Genomic DNA, 22,075 nt, shown 5'->3' on the forward strand with positions numbered 1-22,075 from the left:
CCCTAAAATGTATAAAATGGCCCATGGGGGGGGGGTAATCTGAGGACCTTATACCTTTGTCTTTAAATACTCCATAAAATAAATGTTATACTGATGTTGGCCAAGAATGTTTGTGTCTAATCTGCTTTCCATGTTTATGTGCAAAATGATTAATTTATTTTTCTTGTTTGACTCCACAGTTTCCTTCCAACCCACAGGAATGGCAGACTGTGGCCTCACACTTTGCCCAGCGGTGGGACTTTCCTAACTGTGGAGGGGCAATTGATGGGAAACACGTCCACATCATCCCACCACCCAACTCAGGGTCATACTGTTACAACTACAAGGGGTTCAATAGTATTGTGATGTTGGCGGTGGTGTCGGCTACTTACAAATTCCTGTATGTGGACTTGGGGAAGAATGGCCGGATGTCAGATGGTGGATTCATTGCCACACGGAGTTCTACAGGTGTCTCCAGAATGGCAGCTTGGACTTGCCACCTCCAGAAGACAATGCAGAAGGACTCCCATTCGTCTTCATTGCGGATGAAGCATTTGCGCTGGGGACCATCTTATGTGGCCCTTCCCTATGAGGACCCTCACTCTGGACCAGAGGGTTTTTAATTACTGGCTGGCCAGAGCCAGAAGAGTGGTTTGGAATAATGGCCAGCCGGTTCCACCTATTTCTTACACTGATACACATGGCGGAATATAAACTCAATCACATCATCCTGGCTTGCTGTGTTCTCCACAACTTTTTAAGGAGAAATTCTGTGAACTATGTTGGTTCAGTTGGGCTGGAAGCCGGAATTAATCTAAATGAACCAACCCTGATGGTGCTTGAAGCTGGCCGTCCTGGCTTGCCGCCCCAGAGTGCCCGCGAGGTCCATCTAAGATACATGGAATACTTTGCAGGTAGGAGGCCATCAATATGCCAGACAATGTTTGAGACATTTTTTAATTAAAAAAATTTTGAAACTGAACAAATGTTTGCTTAGATTTACTGCTTGTCTTGGACTTGGGGAAGAATGGCCGGATGTCAGATGGTGGAGTCATTGCCACACGGAGTTCTACAGGCGTCTCCAGAATGGCAGCTTGGACTTGCCACCTCCAGAAGACAATGCAGAAGGACTCCCATTCGTCTTCATTGCGGATGAAGCATTTGCGCTGGGGACCATCTTATGTGGCCCTTCCCTATGAGGACCCTCACTCTGGACCAGAGGGTTTTTAATTACTGGCTGGCCAGAGCCAGAAGAGTGGTGGAGAACACGTTTGGAATAATGGCCAGCCGGTTCCACCTATTTCTTACACTGATACACATGGCGGAATATAAACTCAATCACATCATCCTGGCTTGCTGTGTTCTCCACAACTTTTTAAGGAGAAATTCTGTGAACTATGTTGGTTCAGTTGGGCTGGAAGCCGGAATTAATCTAAATGAACCAACCCTGATGGTGCTTGAAGCTGGCCGTCCTGGCTTGCCGCCCCAGAGTGCCCGCGAGGTCCATCTAAGATACATGGAATACTTTGCAGGTAGGAGGCCATCAATATGCCAGACAATGTTTGAGACATTTTTTAATTAAAAACATTTTGAAACTGAACAAATGTTTGCTTAGATTTACTGCTTGTCTTTCTTTTAGCTGACCCTGACTGAAATTTGGGGAGTCCTGAAAATGGTTGTGTAAAATTAGAAAGCACTGTTGAGTGTTATTTACTAAAGGAAAATACACTTTGCACTACAAGTGCACTTGAGACTGCACAGAAACTGCACTTGTAGTGCAAAGTGGATTAGCCTTTAGTAAATAACCCCCATTGTCACTGAAAACACCAACTTTACAACAAAAAAATGCTTTTGAGCATTGAAAGAAGAAGCCACACATTGTTGATTCTCAATCTTTTTAATCAAAGCACAATCACATGTGCATTTATAAAAGGTTTTTTAAAACAAAAAAACATGTTTGTTGTATAACAATTTTTTAGATGACATTAAAAGTACAAATTTCCTTTTAAGGTAAAACAGGCATGTTTCAAACCAACAAGAAATACACAACTCTGGAACTTACAAAGTTCAACTTTTGTAGAAATTGAAGGCAATATCAGACATGAGTATTTATAAACTGTGTTTGATATTGCGTTCAGAAAATGGGGTGAAGTCACCCCTGGAAAAGCCAAATTTTGAGGATGCACACAAATTGCCTAATGTCAACATGTGCTATCAACCATCATGGAGGATCAATGGACGTGTTTTGTGAGTGCAACCCCTTCCTCTCAGCTACTTTATTATTGAGGAAGGGGTTGCACCCACAAAACGTGTACATTGATCTCCCGTGATGGCAGATAGCACATGTTGACACAGTGTGTGCATCTTCAAAATTTGGCTTTTCTAGAATATGTAAAAAAAGTTAAAAAAATTGTCAGAAAAACAAAGCAGAAAGAAGTTAGGGATTTCGAGGGGTTTTAAACTCTCCCTAAAACATCAGTGATGTTCTTCATTTTGTTTTGAAGATCACTTATGTTTTGCTTGATGTTTTTCAAGTCCCTATTACACCCCATGATCTCCCCGATCAGGATCTGGGCACTTTCACTGGTGAAATGACCTTCATCCACAACATCACGATCACCTATTGATTGTGGTGACAATTTCCACGTCTCCCTCCTCCTCCTCCTGTTGTGTTTGTGGAATTTTCCCTTCTTCCTGAGGTGGGGGGTCTGTTGTCTCCTCTGATGAGTGGTGTCCTCCAAGTCTTTTCTCCCCTATGTAAACAAAAAATAGGTATACTTAGCACACAGATATTTGATGGCAGAAATAGGAATATGAAACATTGCTTGGGAGTGGGGTACAATTGTCTATTTTATCAGAGTTGCAAGATGAAGAAATATTTTTTCCTTTGTCAAGCTTGAATACCTGTTTTGTGCAAGCTTCACAGATGGAGTCACGCCTATAGTATACACTGGAGCACCTGTGTGGGCCCCCTAATAAAAAGGGTCTTCTGGTGTCCCACACTAGTGCTCCAGCGTCCAGATGTGTAAACAGCTGCTGAGTGTCCTCTCCTTACACAGAATCTAGTTTGCATTTCATTCTAGCTACAAACCCATCTAGACAACAAAATTATTTTAAGAGAAGTAGGCCAGAAAAAATGTATTGAACTGCATCTGGACAAAACATGGTGTTTTATTGGCCGAACGAACAATGTTTCCTACAAATGAATAATGTGTCCATGAACATGAAAGTTGCCATTTTAAACTGTACAACAGTAAAGAAAAGCACATGGAGCAGCACGAACATAATAAAAATAAAGAATAGGAACACAGGACAACTACTTACTTTTTTGCAGCACTCTCCTGATCCTTCTATACTGATCGTGCTCCCTCAATTTCAGGTCCGACCACCGTTTCCTCAGTTGATCCATGGATCGACGTACCCCAAAATTATGGTGCAGACTCTTCACAACTTTAGTCATGATCTTGGCCTTTCTGACATTGGGGTTGGGGTAAGGTCCATACTTCCCATCATAGTCGGCCCTCTTCAAGATGTCCACCATCTCCACATTCTCCACAAAGGACGTATTTGATGCCTTAAATCGTCTCCTCCGGGATTGTGACATTTCTGGCTCTGGGCTTTCCTCCTCCTCCTCCTCGTTGCTGTAATTAGCACGCACCTGCTGTGTCATGACCATGTGCTCTTCGCCACTGCGCCAAATGAGAAGGGGCGGGGAATAGACTAGAAAGAACATCACGGGCGGGCGGAGTTTCACGCATGCGCAGTGTATATAAAGCGTAACACCCGTGCGTAGTACTACGATCTGTGAGCGGAGGAAGGAGTAGAGGAAGCACCGATCGTGATAACGAAGGTAACATTTAAACTTGGGCCTATACTGCTTAGAAACTGAGGCCTATATTGGGACAAGATTAGGAGACCTTAGCCTGACATTAGGGTTTGTCTTGTGTTGTGTCTTGCAGAGAAAATGGATATATTGAATGATCAGGACTTTTTTACCCATATTCACTGATATGTACAGGGAGCTGCCCTGTCTGTGGCAGGTAAACCACCCACATTATAAGAATCAAACAAAGAGGAAGGCATCACTGGATCAATTGGTGCAATTTGTGAAGCCGGTGATCCCCACGGTAGACATCACCTATTTGAAGGCCCTAATTGGTGGCATGAGGAGCACTTATCTAAGGGAGCACAAGAAGGTCCAGGATTCCCTGAGATCAGCAACTGTAGATGCCATTTATGTCCCCAGGCTGTGGTACTACGACAGACTGCATTTTCTGGCAGGTCAGACTGAACCCAGGCCAGCACTCTCCACGTTCCTTCCACACTTCCTTCCACCCCAGCTGAGACTTCTGACGTCCAACCTGGGCCTTCCAGGCAACAACATGTGGAGGAGCCCAGCTTGAGCCAGGTATAGCATTCTTCTAAATATTTCTGTTGGTCAAATTAATGATGTTAAATCTACGTTAGTTTGTATTACTAATTTAAGATTGTGATTGATGAACCAAAAACTAAAACGATGTCCCTTTTTCATACACAGGAAAGTCTCAGCCAGGAGGTGGCCGGGCCCAGTAGCCTGCCCGATACCCAGGTCCCTCCCCTCTGCCTTCAAAAAAAAGTGGCAGGAAGAGGAGTAACCTGGAGGAGGCAGCAATTGGCCTATTTTGGAAGGCTACTGAGGCCCTCAGAACCCCCACAGTGTTCAAGAGGACTCTGCATACATAACAGCCTGCAAAATGCAGGAAATGGAGGAGGGCCAACGCCTAATATGTGAGTATCTATCTTCCAAGCCCTAAATAAGAGGTTGAGGGGCCTACACACAAGCCAAAGCCACGTTTGTGAGCTCAACCATGGTCCTCCTCCTCCAGGTACTCCTCCTCCTCCTGCTGCCACACCTCCAACACCAGAGCCACAGCCTGGAAGGAAGCATCTAAGGAAGACCAGAGAGTGATGGCCCTGGGTTCAGTCTGGTCTTGTAAAAGATGTATGTCTTGTATGACCACAGCCTGGGGACATACATGTCATCTGCTGCTGTTCATGATCTCTTGCACTTCTGGACCAGATTGTACTCCCTTTTATATGGACTCCTCAGGCCACCAATTTTGCAGTAAAATAGTTGATGTGTGTCCTGGGGGCCAAAGGCTTTGCCAATTTCTGCAGTTTATCCAGCGTTGCCTCCCTCTTTGTTTGGTTATTACCCCTTAATAAAGGTATTTTTTTTCCATTATACTCGCCTATGTGTGTTTTCATTCAAAAAGGACAGTTTGTTTGTGAGGAGGCAGGTACATTTCAAAAATACAATGTCTAATTACCAAGAGACACCAACACCAAGCAACCTCCTTGAGATTAAATAATACAAGATAATAATGGTGTTGTGGTAACCTGACACACAAAACACACCCAAAACTATTCTGGAGTTATAGAAAAAAAAAAACCAAGATCATAAAATCCTAAAGAAAAGATTTTAATCTAAAAACATAACATTTTTTTTTTTCGGTAAATGTGACAAATCAAAATATTATATTGATGAAATCACGATAAATAATAAAGAAAGAAGTTTGTGAGAACTCTGTGTGAATATGAGCAGCAAAACAACTTCATTCTTCTAGCATTATAAAGAAGAAGAGAGTGCGCTGCATTAAACAATTTAAAGCATTGCAGCGTGACAAAAGTGCTATATCCATTCTGAATGCTAATTTTACCAATTTCCGTCTCGGAATTTATTCTGAGCATGCGTGGCACTTTGTGCATCGGAATTGTCCACACACGGTCGGAATTGACGCAATCGGATTTTGTTGTCGGAAAATTTTATAGCCTGCTCTCAAACTTTGTGTGTCGGAAATTCCGATGGAAAAAGTCAGATGGAGCCCACACACGGTCAGAATTTCCAACAACAAGCTCCGATCGCACATTTTCCATTGGATAATCCGACCATATGTACGGGGCATTAGTGTACTGCATCCGTGTGTGCACCTAAAGCTACCTGAAGACAATTGCTGTTGTTCTGCTCCTATTAATACCACAGGCAGGCAGCTACAGTATTTACAGTTAGTGTACTGTGTCCTTTGCACAGTGTGCACCTAAAGCTACCTGAAGAAAATTGGTGGTGTTCTTCTGATCCTATTACTACCACAGGCAGGCAGCTGCAGTATTTACAGTTAGTGTACTGTGTCCTCTTCCTAAAGCTACCTGAGGAAAATTGGTGGTGTTTTTGATGCAATACTTTGCAGCAAGGCTCATTCCTGTGCTCCAACTAGAGTATCTGTGAGGGGTTGCAGTGTTGTGGCACCAGTGCCTAAGGCCCATTTTTTCAGCCCCTGTTTAACAGGGGCATGTAATTACAATTTTTGATGCAATATTTTGCAGCAGGGCTCATTCCTGAGCTCCAACTATAGCATCTGTGAGGGGTTGCAGTGTTGTGGCACCAGTGCCTAAGGCCCAATTTTTCTGCCCCTGTTCAACAGGGACATGTAATTACAATTCTTGATCTAATATTTCACAGCAGGGCACATTCCTGCACCCACCAAGAGTAACTGTGGGGGCTTACAGTGTTGTGGCAACACCACCACCACCACCAAAGGCCCAATTTTTCTACCACTGTTCAACAATGGCATGTAATTACAATTTTTGATATAATATATCACAGCAGGGCCCGTTCCAGCGCCCACCAAGAGTAACTGTGAGGGCTTACAGTGTTGTGGCAACACCAACACCTAAGGCCCCAATGTCTGCAGACCCCTACTTTCAAACATCCAACTTACAAACGACTCCTACAGTACTTGCAAACAGAAGGAGACAACAGGAAGTGAGATGAAATCTACCCCTAGGAAGGGAAATTCTCTCCTGTAAGAGTTAATACGGGAAAACCGTGTCTCCTCTTTACTGATGCTTTATCACCAATCCTTTTTTCACTAAAAACCCCAAATTTTCAAAAAACATTTGTTATTGGGACAGAAAGTGAGGTGAAATCTTCTGAAGAGGTGCACAGACAGCAAAACAAATGTTATAGGGGTGATAACCCTTCCCTATGTTTTCCAAAAAGCTTAAAAAAAAGCTTAAAAATAGATTTTTTGGCTGGAGCTACAATTTCAAAATGTACCAGTTCAAAATTACAAACAGATTCTACTTAACAACAAACCTACAGTCCCTGTCTTGTTTGCACCGCCTGTATACTGCTGTTCAGAGTATATAGGGCTTGGGGGCCCCTCGCCTTTCCTTTTTTTAATTTGGGTGCGGGTTTCCCCTTAATATCCATACAAGACCCAAAGGACCTGGTAATGGACTGGGGGGTGGGGGGTACCCATGCCGTTTGTCTCACTGATTTTCATCCATATTGCCGGGACCCGACATTACATTAAAGCCACAAGCAATTTTAAATGACTTTTATTTTTAAAATTGTCATTTTGTGCCGGGACTGTTCTAAGCACAGGAAACACGCTCCATTTTACAGGCATACTATAGATACCCCCCAGGTACGATATTTAAAGGAATATTTCACTTTTTTTTTCACTTCATGCATCATTAAAATCACTGCTCCCGAAAAAATTGCAGTTTTTAAAACTTTTTTTCCATTGCTACATGTCCCCTGGGGCAGGACCCGGGTCCCCAAACCATTTTTTGGACAATAACTTGCATATTAGCCTTTAAAATTAGTACTTTTGATTTCAAACGTTTGAGTCCCATAGACTTTAATGGGGTTCTAAAGTTCGCACAAACTTTCGGTCCGTTCGCAGGTTCTGGTGCAAACCATGTTTGGCTCATCCCTAGTAACGGCATGTAGTTCTGAATGAACTACCAGGACTTTGATGAGTGCTCTAGGTAGTTCATTGTGCTTCCTGTCATTCAGTTACTGATGAACTTTGCCAATTGCTTATAGTAAGAGGTACCTTTTTGGGAACCTTAGAGTTCATTATAGCCATCTAGAGTGCACTCTAAAGTGGTTTCAACCTGCTGGTTACAAGGGTGTTATTATACCATCAACCACTATTTCTGTTACTGTTTACTAATGCTACTGCTTACTGCTGATTTTGTTGGTTGTTAGGTTTACTTTAATCTAGTGGTCTAAGCCACTATAACATAGGGATTACAGTGTCTAGTTGTCGGGGCTGGGCTCAGCACTTCCTTCTCTGGGCTGGCCATTCAGCTGTCGGCTAATTGCCAGCTCCCATCTCTCTCCACAGTTACCCACCTGAAGTTGATCCTGCTCGTCAGTTCTGCCTACTTAAGCCATCCAGTCCAGAGGAGCTTTGCCTTCGACCTTGGTCACATCACAAGAAACTATCTCCTGAGTTCCTGTTTTAAAGACTGGCTTTGCTGACATCCCTTCAGGCTACAGATCCTGATTGCTGTTCCACTACTTTGATCCCTGACTCCTGGCTTGGCAGACGAACCGTTCCGGTTACTGAACTTTGGCTATGTTTTGACTACAGTTGTTCTTTTTACTTTTATTATTAAACAAGTGTGATTTAACTGCACTTCTGTCTTGGTCTGATTTCATGGTTTCTGATGCTAGTGAGCTGTGATTGAACTAATTTTATATTTGCTATTTATGTATGTATATACTAACAATTACTTCAACCCATGGCAATATATTGATTTTCTTTGCCACTAATCAGTCTGGCATTTCCTTTCTGAACCTAAAACATAGTTTGGTCTGATTTCATGGTTTCTGATAGTAGGCAAAGGCCATAAATTCAAAGGATACAGTCAATCCACTTGTTGGTAATATTTTTTCCAGATTGGATGAGCAAGATCACCGCATGGATCAGTTTGCCACAGCGTTACAAACGCTCCTGAGTCACACGGCTCACCTGGAACCTCCCACTGTGGCTGCTCCTGTACAACCTGAGTTGCAGACCGTCCCTGCTGCTGCGCTAGTCTCTGTGCAGGCACCTGCCTCAAGTACTACCTCTATAAGAGGTATGTTTGATTCCGCTACGCTTCCCCGGTGATTTGGGGGTGATCCAGTTCAATGCAGAGGGTTTCTCAACCAGGTTGAGATATACTTCAAGATGCTGCCCCAGGCGTTTCCCACGGACAGAAGCAAAGTAGGTTTCGTGATATCTTTACTTTCTGAGAGAGCCTTGGCCTGAGCAAACCCTCTATGGGAAATGCAAAAATCTGTTGTCTTGAGTTACCCTGAGTTTGTGGCCTTCTTTAAAAGGTTATTTGACATTCCCGCACGCTCCGCTTCTGCTGCCAAGTGCCTTATGTCCATCAAACAGAGTACGAGAACTGTTGCTGACTACGCCATTGAATTCCGTACTCTGGCAGCAGAGGTTGCTTGGAACAATGAGGTCCTTGTGGCTGCCTTTTCTTCATGGTCTATCAGATTCCATCAAAGATGAGATAGCAGCCCGAGATATACCCACTGAGTTGGAGAAGTTGATCATGTTTGCCATCCTCATTGACTCCAGACTCAGAAAAAGACTCTCTTTTAAGGAGTGCTTGCAGAAACTTCCTGTACATTTGCCTCCGAGCTTTGCAGTCCCACCCATGCCTCCCTCACCTCTCATGCCTCCTGGTACCGAGTCAGTCAGTGAAGATGAACCCATGCACTTGGGCTTTACGTGTCTCTCTGTGGATGAGAGAACCTTTAGGTGGAGGGAGAGATTGTGCCTTTATTGTGGCCAGGCAGGTCACTTTTTGAAGTCTTGTCCTACCCGTCCAGGGAAAGCCCGAACCTTGGGGTCCTGTCACAGAAAGACCTTAGGTGGCGTTGTTTTGTCCCCAGTTCTCCAGAAGGATAAGCCCCTGGTTTCAGTCACCCTTTCTTGGGCTGAGTCATCCATCATGCTGAGGTTCTCTCCTGGTTCTCTCCTGGTCACCACAATGCAGTGAGACATGCTTCCAGAAGGTAGCCAAGGTCCTGTGTACCTCTTCACTCTACTCCCTGCCAAAGGAGTACCACAGCTTTAGTGATGTCTTTGACAAAGGTCAAGCCGGTAGTTTGCCTCCACACCAGCCGTATGATTGTGCAATTGACCTTCAACCTGGTGCCATACCCCCTCATGGCCGGCTTTACCCTTTGTCGGTCTTGGAGGATAAGGCCATGGAGGAGTATGTTGCAGATGCACTTTCTCAAAGTTTCATCCGCGAATCCTCGTCTCCTGCTGGTGCTGGTTTCTTCTTTGTGAAGGAGAAGAGCGGTGAACTGAGACCTTGTATTGATTATAGGGGTCTCAATCATTTCACGATTAAGAATGCCTACCCGATTCCGTTGATTACAGAGTTATTTGACTGCCTCAAGGGATCAACGGTTTTCATGGAGCTTGATTTGAGAGGGGCATACAATCTTGTGAGGATTAAAGAGGACAAGGAGTGGAAAACTGCGTTTAATACCAGAACAGGTCATTATGAGTACCTGGTAATGCCTTTTGGCCTTTGTAACGCCCCGGCAGTTTTCCAGGAATTTATTAACTATGTCCTCCAAGATTTGTTGCCGTTATGTGTGGTGGTTTATCTCGATGATATCCTCATATTTTCCAAGTCCCTGGAGAGCCACCACACAGATGTCTGTCATGTGCTTCAGAAACTAAGAGAGAACAATCTCTATTGTAAACTGGAGAAGTGCAAGTTCCATCGTGAACAGGTTAAATTCCTGGGCTATGTCATTTCCACTGCTGGTTTTTCGATGGACCCAGAGAAACTTTCGGCAGTCCTACAGTGGCCCTGACCCGTGGGTTTACGTCCTCTGCAGCTCTGTCTTCGCCTTGTTCACATCACAAGAAACTATCTCCTGAGTTCCTGTTTTAAAGACTGGCTTTGCTGACATCCCTTCAGGATAAAGATCCTGCTTGCTGTTTCACTACTTTGATCCCTGACTCCTGGCTTGGCTGACGAACCGTTCCGGTTACTGAACTTTGGCTATGTTTTGACTACATTTGTTCTTTTTACTTTTATTATTAAACAAGTGTGATTTCTGAACCTAAAACATAGTTTGTGCAGGATATTTATATTTGTACTACCAATAGTACTGCAATAACCATTTTGTCATAGACAGGGGTCAGGCTCGAAGACCAGCAGTAGAGAGGCTCCTACCAACCAGCTGGATATGTACAGAAGGAGGTCATCCTGACAGATGACACAGACTCACCCAAGGTGCAGAGTCTAAGCTCTAACCAGTATTCATCAGAGCTCCTGATGGTGGAGATGGGTTTTGCTGTGTGTTAGTGCCAGCGTAGTTGCCAACAGCCCCCAATTTCCTGGGACATTTCCAGTATTTAGACCCTTGCTGTGTCCTGGGAAATTTCACTGGAAATTGGCGGTTTCCCGATTTATTGGCAGAGCCGCAGCTAGAAGTCCGGGGCCAGCAGTGGTGATGTTGTCTCCGCCACCAGAAGACCAGTTCTCGTGAGGAAGAAATAAGAGGCGGAGCCCAGGTGGCAATGAAAGTGGCTGCCAATAGCAATGGAGCTGCTCATGCCTTATTCATGCTCATCCATGCCACATCAGTGCTCATCCATGCCACATCAGTGCTCATATGTGCCACATCAGTGATCATCCATGCAACATCCATGCCACATTAGTGCTCATCCATGCCACATCAGTGCTCATCCATGCCACATTTGTGCTTATCCATGTCAACCTGTGCTCATCCTTGCCACATCTGTGCTCATCCTTGCCACATCAGTACTCATTCATGCCACATCCATGCCACCTCAGTGCTCATCCGTGCCACTTTCATGCCACATTAGTACTCATCTGTGTCACATCCATGCCACACCAGTTCTCATCCATGCCATATTCATGCCACTACAGAGCCCATCAGCACCACTACAGTGCCCATCAGTGTCTCACAATTGTGTAATAGATAGTCAAATTAGATTTGAAATGTATGCCCTTAGAACACCTAATGGTGCTCCCTGCATGTTGGGCCTCTGTATATTGCCAGGCTGTGGAAAACTCTCACACATGTGGTATCGCCATACTCAGGAGGAGTAGCAGAATATATTTTGGGGTGTAATTTTGCTATGTACATGCTATGTGTTAGAAATATCCTTATACATAGACAACTTTGTTTAAAAAAAATGCTTTTTCATTTTCTTTCCACATTTTCCAAAAACTTTTGGAAAAAAATTACATGTTCAAAAGACTCACTATGCCTCATAGATTATACGTTGGTGTGTTTGCTTTCCAAAATGGGGTCATTTTTTGGGCATTTCCATTGTCCTGGTGCTCCAGTGCCTTCAAAAGTGTAATGCACACACAGTCGGACATTCCAACAACGAAATCCTGGGATTTATTTCTGACGGATGTTGGCTCAAGCTTGTCTTGCATACACACGGTTGCACAAATGTTGTCGGAAATTCCGATCGTCAAGAACGCCCTGACATACAACAAGTACGACGGCACTATAAAGAGGAAGTTCAATAGCCAGTGCGCCACCCTTTGAGCTCCTGCTAATCTCGTGTTAATAGACGTTTGGTGAGAGACGATTCACGATTCAGCCTCGTGCTTTTCAGATCATTAGTGCTCTTCAGTTTGTGCTTGTGGGTTTATGTCTGGTTTTTAGTGCATGTAGTCAGTTCGCATCTGGCTTTCAGTGCGTGCTGTTTATAGTACGTATTTGATTCACAGTGCCTTCTTGTCCGCTCGTTTCTGAATTTCAGCTCGCTCTTCACAGGCCTTTCTAAATTTCAGTGCGTTCTGTTAGTTCGTTCTGACCAGCTGACCGTTTTTGAAGCCATGTTGTGGGTACATACTCATCGTAGAGTTTGTGCTGTGCAGGGGCTTGGTGTTTGGGTTCTTACTTTGACCCAAGTCCAGTTCATGAACAGGGCGAGGAGGAGTTCATGGACAAAAGAATTGGTTGCTCCAGCGTGACGAATTCTCTCATATGCCTTTGTTGCGGGAGATCCGTGAGAATAAACCAGATGATTTCAGGAATCATCTCCGGATGACTGACCCCGTTTTTCACCGTTTGTTGGCTTTGCTGTCCCCTTATATTACCAAGCAGGACACCTGCATGTGGCAAGCCATCACTCCTGAACAGAGGCTAGTCGCCACGTGGTTTTACTTGGTGACAGGGAGAAGTCTGCAGGACATCAAGTTCTTGACAGGCATCTCCCTCCAGGCTCTGGGGATCATTATTCCAGAGACCTGTTCTGCCATCATTCAGGTCCTGCAGAAGGACTGTATTAAGGTAAATTTTATCCTTTAATATCACATTCTATGTATGCAGCCTCCCTGGCGGTATAATTATGTCAGATTTTTGCGTCTCAAAGCGGTACAATTATTTTGCATAGAAATTTGGTGTTTTATATTGTAGGCCTGTAATTCTTAGCAATAACACACTTAAACCTGTTCACCAAGAGTCTAGTAGATATCCCAGGTATGATGAAGTTTGAAACACAAAATCATAAATTATAATATAATAAATAAATAAAAATAATTATAAAAAAATATGAATATAATAATAATAAAATTAATTTCCCCACGATTCACAATTGCTCAATTCTGCAAGTGTTCTAATTTACTATCACTGTTTTCTAGCTGGTCTAAAACCACTTTTGACGTAAAGGGAAACTTTTTAGTTGCTATGGACAATCTCAAGTTTCCAGGCAGAAATAACAGTTTATATAATATAAAACTGCATGCAGGGCATTGGACAAAGCACTGGGGACAAAAGGGATGTGAAATAATTTCATACAGTAATGTACGATTACAGTGTACTGTATGTATTATAATTTTTCACTTTTTTTAATTTGCCACCGGGCTCCGCCCCCGTGCGTTGCAACGCTCACAGGGAACGGAGCCCGGCAAAGAGAGGATTTGGGCGGAGGACAGAGCCCACGGACACAGCGGGGGACATCGCGGGATCCTGGGGACAAGGTAAGTATACCGCACCAGGATCCTGCAATGCAATACCGAGGCTCGTGGTTGCCGCTAATGGTGCTGAAATTTAACCCCGAGCCACACTCTGGAAAACCGCCAGGGAGTTAATATTTGCTAATATATTGTATTTATTTCATCATTCCCTAATTACCATGATTATAATATGCTGTGAATGTCCTCTTTGTCCTCATGCATGCTGGAAGTTTTTTAAGCTCCATTTTTGTCCTTCATGCATATTTTTCTTCACTAACCTCCCCAGCATGCTATCCTGGGCCCATACACACCTAGCCTAGTCAAGTAGCAATGTATTTTGTCAGCTCCATAGTAGTGCTTTACCCTAAACACCCCCTAAAATGTGTTTAAGTGTTATTTGTGTCCTTAAATTCAGGCAGAGTGCCAGAGGCTTTTTTTGGAGGTCACAAAATCATTTGGAACTCTCCCTCCCCCAACTGCTAAGTCAACCAATACCAATCCTCTATCTGCTGACTTTGCCAAACCCATACACACTATATCTCCCTCTTTTGTAGTCAGATTTATGGATGAATTCACCAAAGCATGTGGTGCAAGGGCCTGCCTAAATACTTTCAAATGGTACTGTTTAAAGTTTTGTTCTCCTATTATCTTGATAGAATGCAAAATGTAAAAATGTGATTCTATTTGCACATTGTGTATTCATATTTTTGGATTATGACACTTCTTACCTGTCCAGTGGGCTGCCAATAGTGTAAGTAAGGAGGGGCTGGCCAAAGTAACACACATTATTTATGCATTCAGCTCTCAATGTAGTGGAGACGGTTACATGTCCAAAGCATACCCCCCTAAAATTTTTACAATGGGCCATCAGAGGGGGTGAAGAATCTAAGTGGACCTTAGATTTTTTTTCTTTAAATACTCCTTCAAATAAATGTTATACTTATGTTGGCCAAGAATGTTTGCGTCTAATCTTCATGCAATGTTATGTGCAAAAGTCCTAAATTAATTTTTTTCTTGTTTCACTCCACAGTTTCCTTCAACGCCACAGCAATGGCAGATTGTGGCTTCCCAATTTGCCCAGCAGTGGGACTTTCACAACTTTGGAGGGGCAATAGATGGGAAACATGTCCACATGGTCCCACCCCCCAAACTCGAGGTCATACTATTACAACTACAAGGGGTTTAATAGTATTGGGATGTTGGCGGTGGTGTTGGTGACGTGGCTGGCCTTCTGTTCATCTTTGTCGCAGATGAAGCGATTAGGCTGGGTGATCATCTGATGCGGCTGTTCTCGATGAGGACCCTCACCCCGGACCAGAGGGTTTCTAACTACCAGCTGGCCAGAGCCAGAAGAGTGGTGGAGAATGCTTTTGGGACAATGGCCAGCCGATTCCGCCTATTCCTTACGCCAATCAACATGGCGGAATATAAACTTAACCATATATTCCTTGCATGCTGCATTCTCCACAACTTTTTAAGGAGAAATTCTATGAAATATGTGGCCTCAGTTGGGCCTGAGGCCGGATTTCAAGACCAAACCCTGACGGCGCTTGAAGCTGGCCATCCTGGCTTGCCCCCCCAAAGCCCCCGTGAGGTCCGTCAAAAATATATGGAGTACTTTGCAGGTAGGAGGGCCATTGATATTCCAGAAAATGTTTAACAAACCTTTTTGAAATAAATTTTTATTTTAAAATGAAATAATATTTTCCTTTGATTTACTGCTTGTGTTTCTTTTAGCTGTCTCCTAGGTTATCCAATGTGCTTTTTTTTGACCATTTTCTGCAATAGTGCAAATGTAATATCTTTGATACATAAGGTGACAATTTCTTCTTCAGCTAACTATTATGTTGTGGGCCTGCTACACACAGACCTTGTTTTTGTTGTTAATGTATGTAATGCATTAATGCTTAAAATATTCATCATTTTCCGCACCATCAATTTGTATTTTGGAGTTATGAAAATGGCCTGATTGATGCAAATTATAAAGCACTGTGGGTGTTATTTACTAAAGGCAAATCCACTTTGCACTACAAGTGCACTGAAAGAGCAGTTGTAGTGCAAAGTGGATTTGCCTTTAGTAAATAACCCCTATTGCCAATGTAAACAACAACGTTAGCAAAAAACTGCTATTGAGCATTGAAAGAAGAAGCCACACATTGTTGAGTAGAAACATTTTTACTCTGTACACATTCACTTGTGCATTTAGAAAAGGGTTTTTTCACAAACCAACAAATTTTTGAAATCATTTTTTTGTTGACAGTAGAAATATCCTTTTTTGAGGTAAACAGGCATGTTTTTAAAACCGTACAACAATACACAACTCAAGAACTTACAAAGTTCAACTTTAATAAATTAAAGGCAATATCAGACATTAGTATGTCCAAACTGTGTTGATATTGCCTTCATCAGATGGGGTGACGTCACCCCTGTGAAAGACAAATTTTGTAGATGCACACAAATTGAGAGTCAAAATCAGGATTTCCCTCCTGAACCATGCCTAATGTCAACATGTGCTAGCTCCCATCATGGGGGGATCAATGGACGTGTTTCGGGGTGCAACCCCTTCCTCTCAGCTACTTGATTTGTGAGGAAGGGGTTGCACCCACAAAACGCGTACATTGATATCCCGTGATGGCAGATGGCACATGTTAACACACAGGGGGTCATTTACTATAGCGCCACGGCGCTAATTCACGCAAATTGCAATGAATTAACGCTAATTTGCGGCAATTAACGCGAATTAGCAGTAATAGCGCTAATTCGCACTAAAACGGTATTCACTATAGCACTGGTGAGAAAATTCTCCAGAAATCGAATTTACTATAGCTTCCTGAAACTAAATAGTGCCCAAACCCTTACTCTGCTAAAACCTAGAGAATTGCACATGGAAATAATGTTTAGAGCATGATATAATTGCCTAAATGGTACTGAAATATGCGGTATATTATTTAAAGATAATCTGCTTTTAAACTGTGTGAAATGGTGATTTCTACACTAAAATATCTATAAAAGTCTGAAAAGTGAAAAATTCCCCATTTTGGACAACTAGGTGCCAACACAACTGAGCATGCTCAGACCTGAAAATAACTCTCATTTTAACTCAAGTGTCTTTTTTACCCGGAGCTATAGTAAATACCAAAATGAGAGCTAATTAGAGAACACTTTTAGGGAGTTAAAATCTGCTCTGTTTTAGTCCAAATGACGTTTCAGTCATTGATTCTAATGGAACAATTCTAACTTTCACAAAAAAAACCTTTTAATGTTGAGATGAAATGTATCTTTCTGTTAATTACATTTTCCTTTGCAACATTGTTGCTTCTACTTACAATATTTTGATTTTAAGAATACTACAATGTGGAATGTTTTGATGTTTTGATAAAATATATTTTTCTCTGTCACTTTCACTTGTTACTCTTCATCTCACAACAATCTTTACCCAAACTCACACAAGTGTCTTTATAATCTACAAACAATATCATTGCTGATGCAAATTTAAAATGAATCACAATTTTTTTGTGCTTTTTATTATTTCCAAATATTCATAATTTGAGCCCAAAAAATGTGATATGTGTACCAACATCAGAAATCAAAATGCAATTCCCAAAAATTTGAGGGTAATATTCTACTCTCACCCACAAAAAAAAACACCAAATATCACAGAATAAATCAAGAAGAAGAACTCTTGAGTAATGTAATTCCATCACCTGTATGTCCATAGAAATGCAGTATTTATGTGTTTTTATGTGTATTTATGTGTAGTTATGTGTAGGAGGGTCTCACATGTGGTAGCTCTGTGGCTTAGGGGTTAGAACTTCTGTTTAGTATCCCTGAGGGTCTGGGTTCAAATCCCAACCATGTTACTTCATGTAGAGAAGTTGTCTCATCTCCCAGGTCCTATAACTATGTCTAAATGTAGCATTTATGTGTAGGAGGGTTCCACCACCATTGTAAGTCTTTTCCAGATGCACTATTTAGCCAAAAGTATTGGGACACCTGCCTTTACACACACATTAACTTTAATGGCAGCCAGTTTTGGTCCGTAGGGTTAAAATTTGATTTGTCCCACCCTTTGCAGCTAGAACAGCTTCTGGGAAGGCTGTACACAAGGTTTAGTGTGTCTATGGGAATGTTTGATCATTCTTCCAGAAGTGCATTTGTGAGGCCAGGCACTGATGTTGGATGAGAAGGCCTGGTTTGCAGTCTCTACTCTAATTCAGCCAAAGGGTGTTCTATTGGGTTGAGGCCAGGACTCTGTGCAGGCCAGTCAAGTTTCTCCACCCCAAACTTGCTCATCCATGTCTTTATGGACCTTGCTTTGTACACTGGTGTGCAGTCATGTTGGAACAGGAAGGGACCATCCCCAAACTGTTCCCACAAAGTTGGGAGCATGAAATTGTCCAAAATGTCTTGGTATGCTGACGCCTTAAGAGTTCCCTTAACTGGAACCAAGAGGCCAAGCCCAACCCCTGAAAAACAACCCCGCACCATAATCCCCCTCCACCAAATCATTTGGACCAGTGTACAAAGCAAGGTCCATAAAGACATGGATGAGAGATTTTGGGGTGGAGGAACTTGACTGGCCTGCACAGAGTCCTGACCTCAACACAACAGAACACCTTGGGGATGAATTAGAGAGGAGATTGTAGGTCAGGACTTCTCATCCAACATCAGTGCCTGACCTCACAAATGCACTTGGAAGAATGGTCAAACATTCCCATAGACACACTCCTAAACCTTGTGGACAAGAAGAGTTGAAGCTGTTATAGCTGCAAAGGGAGGGCCAAATGAGTTTTGAACCCAATACTAATACTGGGATGCCATTACAGTTCATGTGCATTTAAAGGCAGGCATCTCAATACTTAGGCCAATATAGTGTATATTGCTTGTGACTCTGAGCATGGCTATGGACTTAGGACTGGTTCACACCACAGAGATGCAGAGAACATGTGTGGGGCTGCCTGGTGGATAAGTGGGTAGCAGTTCTGTCTAGCAGCAACTGGGATGTTGGTTCAATTCCCCAACATTCTAATGCTTGTGTTGAAGTTTATATGTTCTCCCTGTGTGGGTTTCTCACCACAATCCAAAGACATGCTGGCATATTATTTGTCTCCTGTCGAAATAGGTTCTAATGTAAGAAAGTTAATTTTGGACTTTATATTGGAAGCTCATTGCAGCCAGGGACTGATGTTAATGTTTATAAGAACTAATCATGTCCAGGGACTTGGACATTTCAAATTTGAGGGTTTACACTGCACGGGTACATATGCTTAGAAAACTGTTGCTTTGTTTATGTGGATGCAAATGGACTTTGATCTTTGGCCTGTAGTTGGAGATTTGATGCACATAGCCAAGGCTAACACAGTTGCAAATAGTATTATGTGTTCCTGCTCATCAGGTGCAATCACTTTAGACATACATGAAGAGATAGATTGAAAGATACTGGTGGGCGTGTACTTCTATTGGGTGTGTCAGTGTGCTAACAATACAACCTACCTTATATAAAGGCCTGCAGTAGGGGGGTTTGTTTGGCCTGAGAAGGTCAGGTTTTTTGCCTGTGATTTGTGGGGAGGAGGGCTAAAATCTTCCTTACGGAGTGCTGCTCGGCTTCCTAACTTAAGATCAGGTGTCATATTTGCCTAGGTTTTGAGTTGGGGGTGTTCTGGGGACCCCTCTTTGGGGGGGACCCCCGGATAAACGAGAGGCCAAAGAAAGGCAGAACCAAAAAAGGACGTTGCCATGTCACGAGGTCCGATGCGTTTGCGAAATTCTATGAGAATCCAGGTAAAGCCTGAATATCGTGGTGAAGTGGGTCTGAAGACGATCGCTGTGGATGTTTTACAGAAGTTGCTGAATTTACAGGTCAGTGATATATTTGTTCTCCAAGATTTTGTGGTCAGTGGTCAATACGATGTTTCTTTTCATACTGAGGATAACTGCCAAGCTGCATATGAGAATTGGGTGAAGGTGGATCTGGGAGGAAATTTGCTAACTAAGAAGATGGACGTCAGTTTATTGTTTGATCCTGGATTGAAGACCATGACTGTACATTGTTATAATCCTTTTTTGGAGCCGGAATTGGTGAGACAATTTTTGTTGCAGTATTGTGTGGGGGCTGATCGAGGAGAGAAGCTTTATAACCAGTATGGCATGTATAGAGGTAAACTGCGTTTTAAAGTACGCATGAAGAGGGACGCATCAGGTTTTTGTGGAGTGTGTCACCCTCCCCCGGCATTTACCATTGCTGGGGAGCAGTGTACTGTTTTCTATTCTGGGCAACCCCGTTACTGCAGGGGGTGCTTTCAGTATGGACATATTCGTGAGGACTGCCCTTCTAAGCTTTGCTGTAGAGTGTGCTTGAAGCCGGGACACAATGCAGCGGAGTGCAAGGAAAAGAAATGTGATCTGTGTGGTTCAGGGGAGCATATGGTCAGAAACTGTCCGAAAATAGTGGGGAGGAAGATGTTCTCGTATGCGGAGGCTGTGCAAAGATGGCGGTTTACAGGGCAGAATGTGAGCCAAGTACCGGAGGAGCAGGAGACTGAGCGGGCGGATGACGGGGGTGAGCAGGTGGCCGGCACGGAAGGTGGAAAGGCGCCAACCCCCCCAGTCGCTGAAAACCCCAGTAGTAGCTCCAAGGAAGGTGTCGGACAGGAACTGCAAGGGAGTATGGGTAAAAGTGGAGTGAATATTAATCTGACAGAGGGGGATAATGAGATGCAGGTTGGTGAGGCGGAAGAAGCTGTGGCGGATGAAGGCATGGAGGGGGGGAGGGAGGTGAGTGGAGTGTGTGAAGAACTGATCGCTTTGATAAAACAGGTGGAGGCAGAACAGGAGAGTCAATATGTAGATGAGGAGCTTGGTGAGTGGGCTGAGGATATGGAGGTGCTGGAGGTGAGGAGGAAGGAGGGGTCAGGATCAAAAGACCTTTTAATGGCTACTCAAAGACCAGGGCCTGAGGTGGAGAAAGAAGCCTAAATGGGACTTGTCTCTGGGTTCGAGCCCAGGTGGTGGGTGTGTACTGCCAAGTTTAAGTATGGATTCACAAGTGTCAGATGATTCAAGTGGAGCAACATCACCATTGGGCTTGGTAGGTTCTCCTGCCATGCAATATTTGGAGAGTGAATCAGTTGATCCTCTTGTAAAAGGTACAGGGAACAGAAGTGGAAAACAGCTTCCTGATGGAGGGGTTTAGTGTGTTCTGCAGGATTTTTTTGATCCTTCTCATGGCTTTGTCTATATGTAGTGTGTGCGTTCGATTGGATCTGTCTATCGTCGTGCAGCTGTTTTGTATGAGTTGGCTAAGATTGAGTGTGATGTCTTGTGTTTGCAAGAGTGTGGTTTGTGGTATGCTCCAGGCCATGGGGACTGGTCTGCAGGACAAGCGATTTGGTCTTGTGCTGCGGAAAATAGAAGTGAAGGGGTGGGGGTGCTCTTTAAAAACCCAGAAATTAAAGTTGAATCATGGGAGGAAGTGGTGATAGGAAGAGTTCTGAGTGTAATATTTACCTACCTGGAAGAATCCTTTAAGTTGATATGTGTTTATGCACCAGTGCGAAAAAATGCCAGGATGGATTTGTTGGAAATTTTGAGGCTTCACCTTGTGGGGAGAGTAAAGACCATTGTTGCTGGAGACTTTAATCTTATTAGGACTGCTGAAGATAGAGTAGGCCAAGGTGAAAGCCAGACCGATGTCACCAGCACAGCTTTTAATGCAATTTTGCAGAATTTTTGTTTGCAGGATGGAGCAATTTGCTACTATGGAAATGGTAAAGCCCCAGCAACCTTTTTTTCAGATAAGGGAAGTGTGAAATCCCGAACTGACTTTATTTTAGGTTCCAGGGCACTGAAGGTCGCAGAGTGGAAGCAATGGGAGGTGTCTTTCTCCGACCACCAGGTTTTGGTGGGAAAGTTTATTTTTGATCATGATGTCAAGACTGGGAGAGGAATCTGGAAATTAAATCTGTTATTGGAAGACCAAGGGATTTTTGATAAGTTTGCTCTGCAATATAAAGTGTGGTTGGGAAGGAAGGGGGATTTTGAATCCTTTTTCGAGTGGTGGGACTGGCTGAAGGAGCGAATCAAGCTCTTCTTTCTTCAAGCAGGTGTAAAGAAGGCAAGGAAAGAGAAACAAGAAGGGAGGGCTCTCCAGCATAGGTTGAGACTCCTGCTTAAATTAAGGCAGGGAGGCTGGGAGTTAGAAGAGGAGATTGGAAAGCTTCGGGAGGAGATAAAGAAAGCTTGGGTGATGAGAGGGAAGAAGCTAATCTTCCAAGCTAAAGTGAAGGACATG

This window comes from Aquarana catesbeiana, linkage group LG05, assembly GCF_042186555.1.
Source record: "Aquarana catesbeiana isolate 2022-GZ linkage group LG05, ASM4218655v1, whole genome shotgun sequence".
In the NCBI taxonomy this organism is placed as follows: Eukaryota; Metazoa; Chordata; class Amphibia; order Anura; family Ranidae; genus Aquarana; species Aquarana catesbeiana.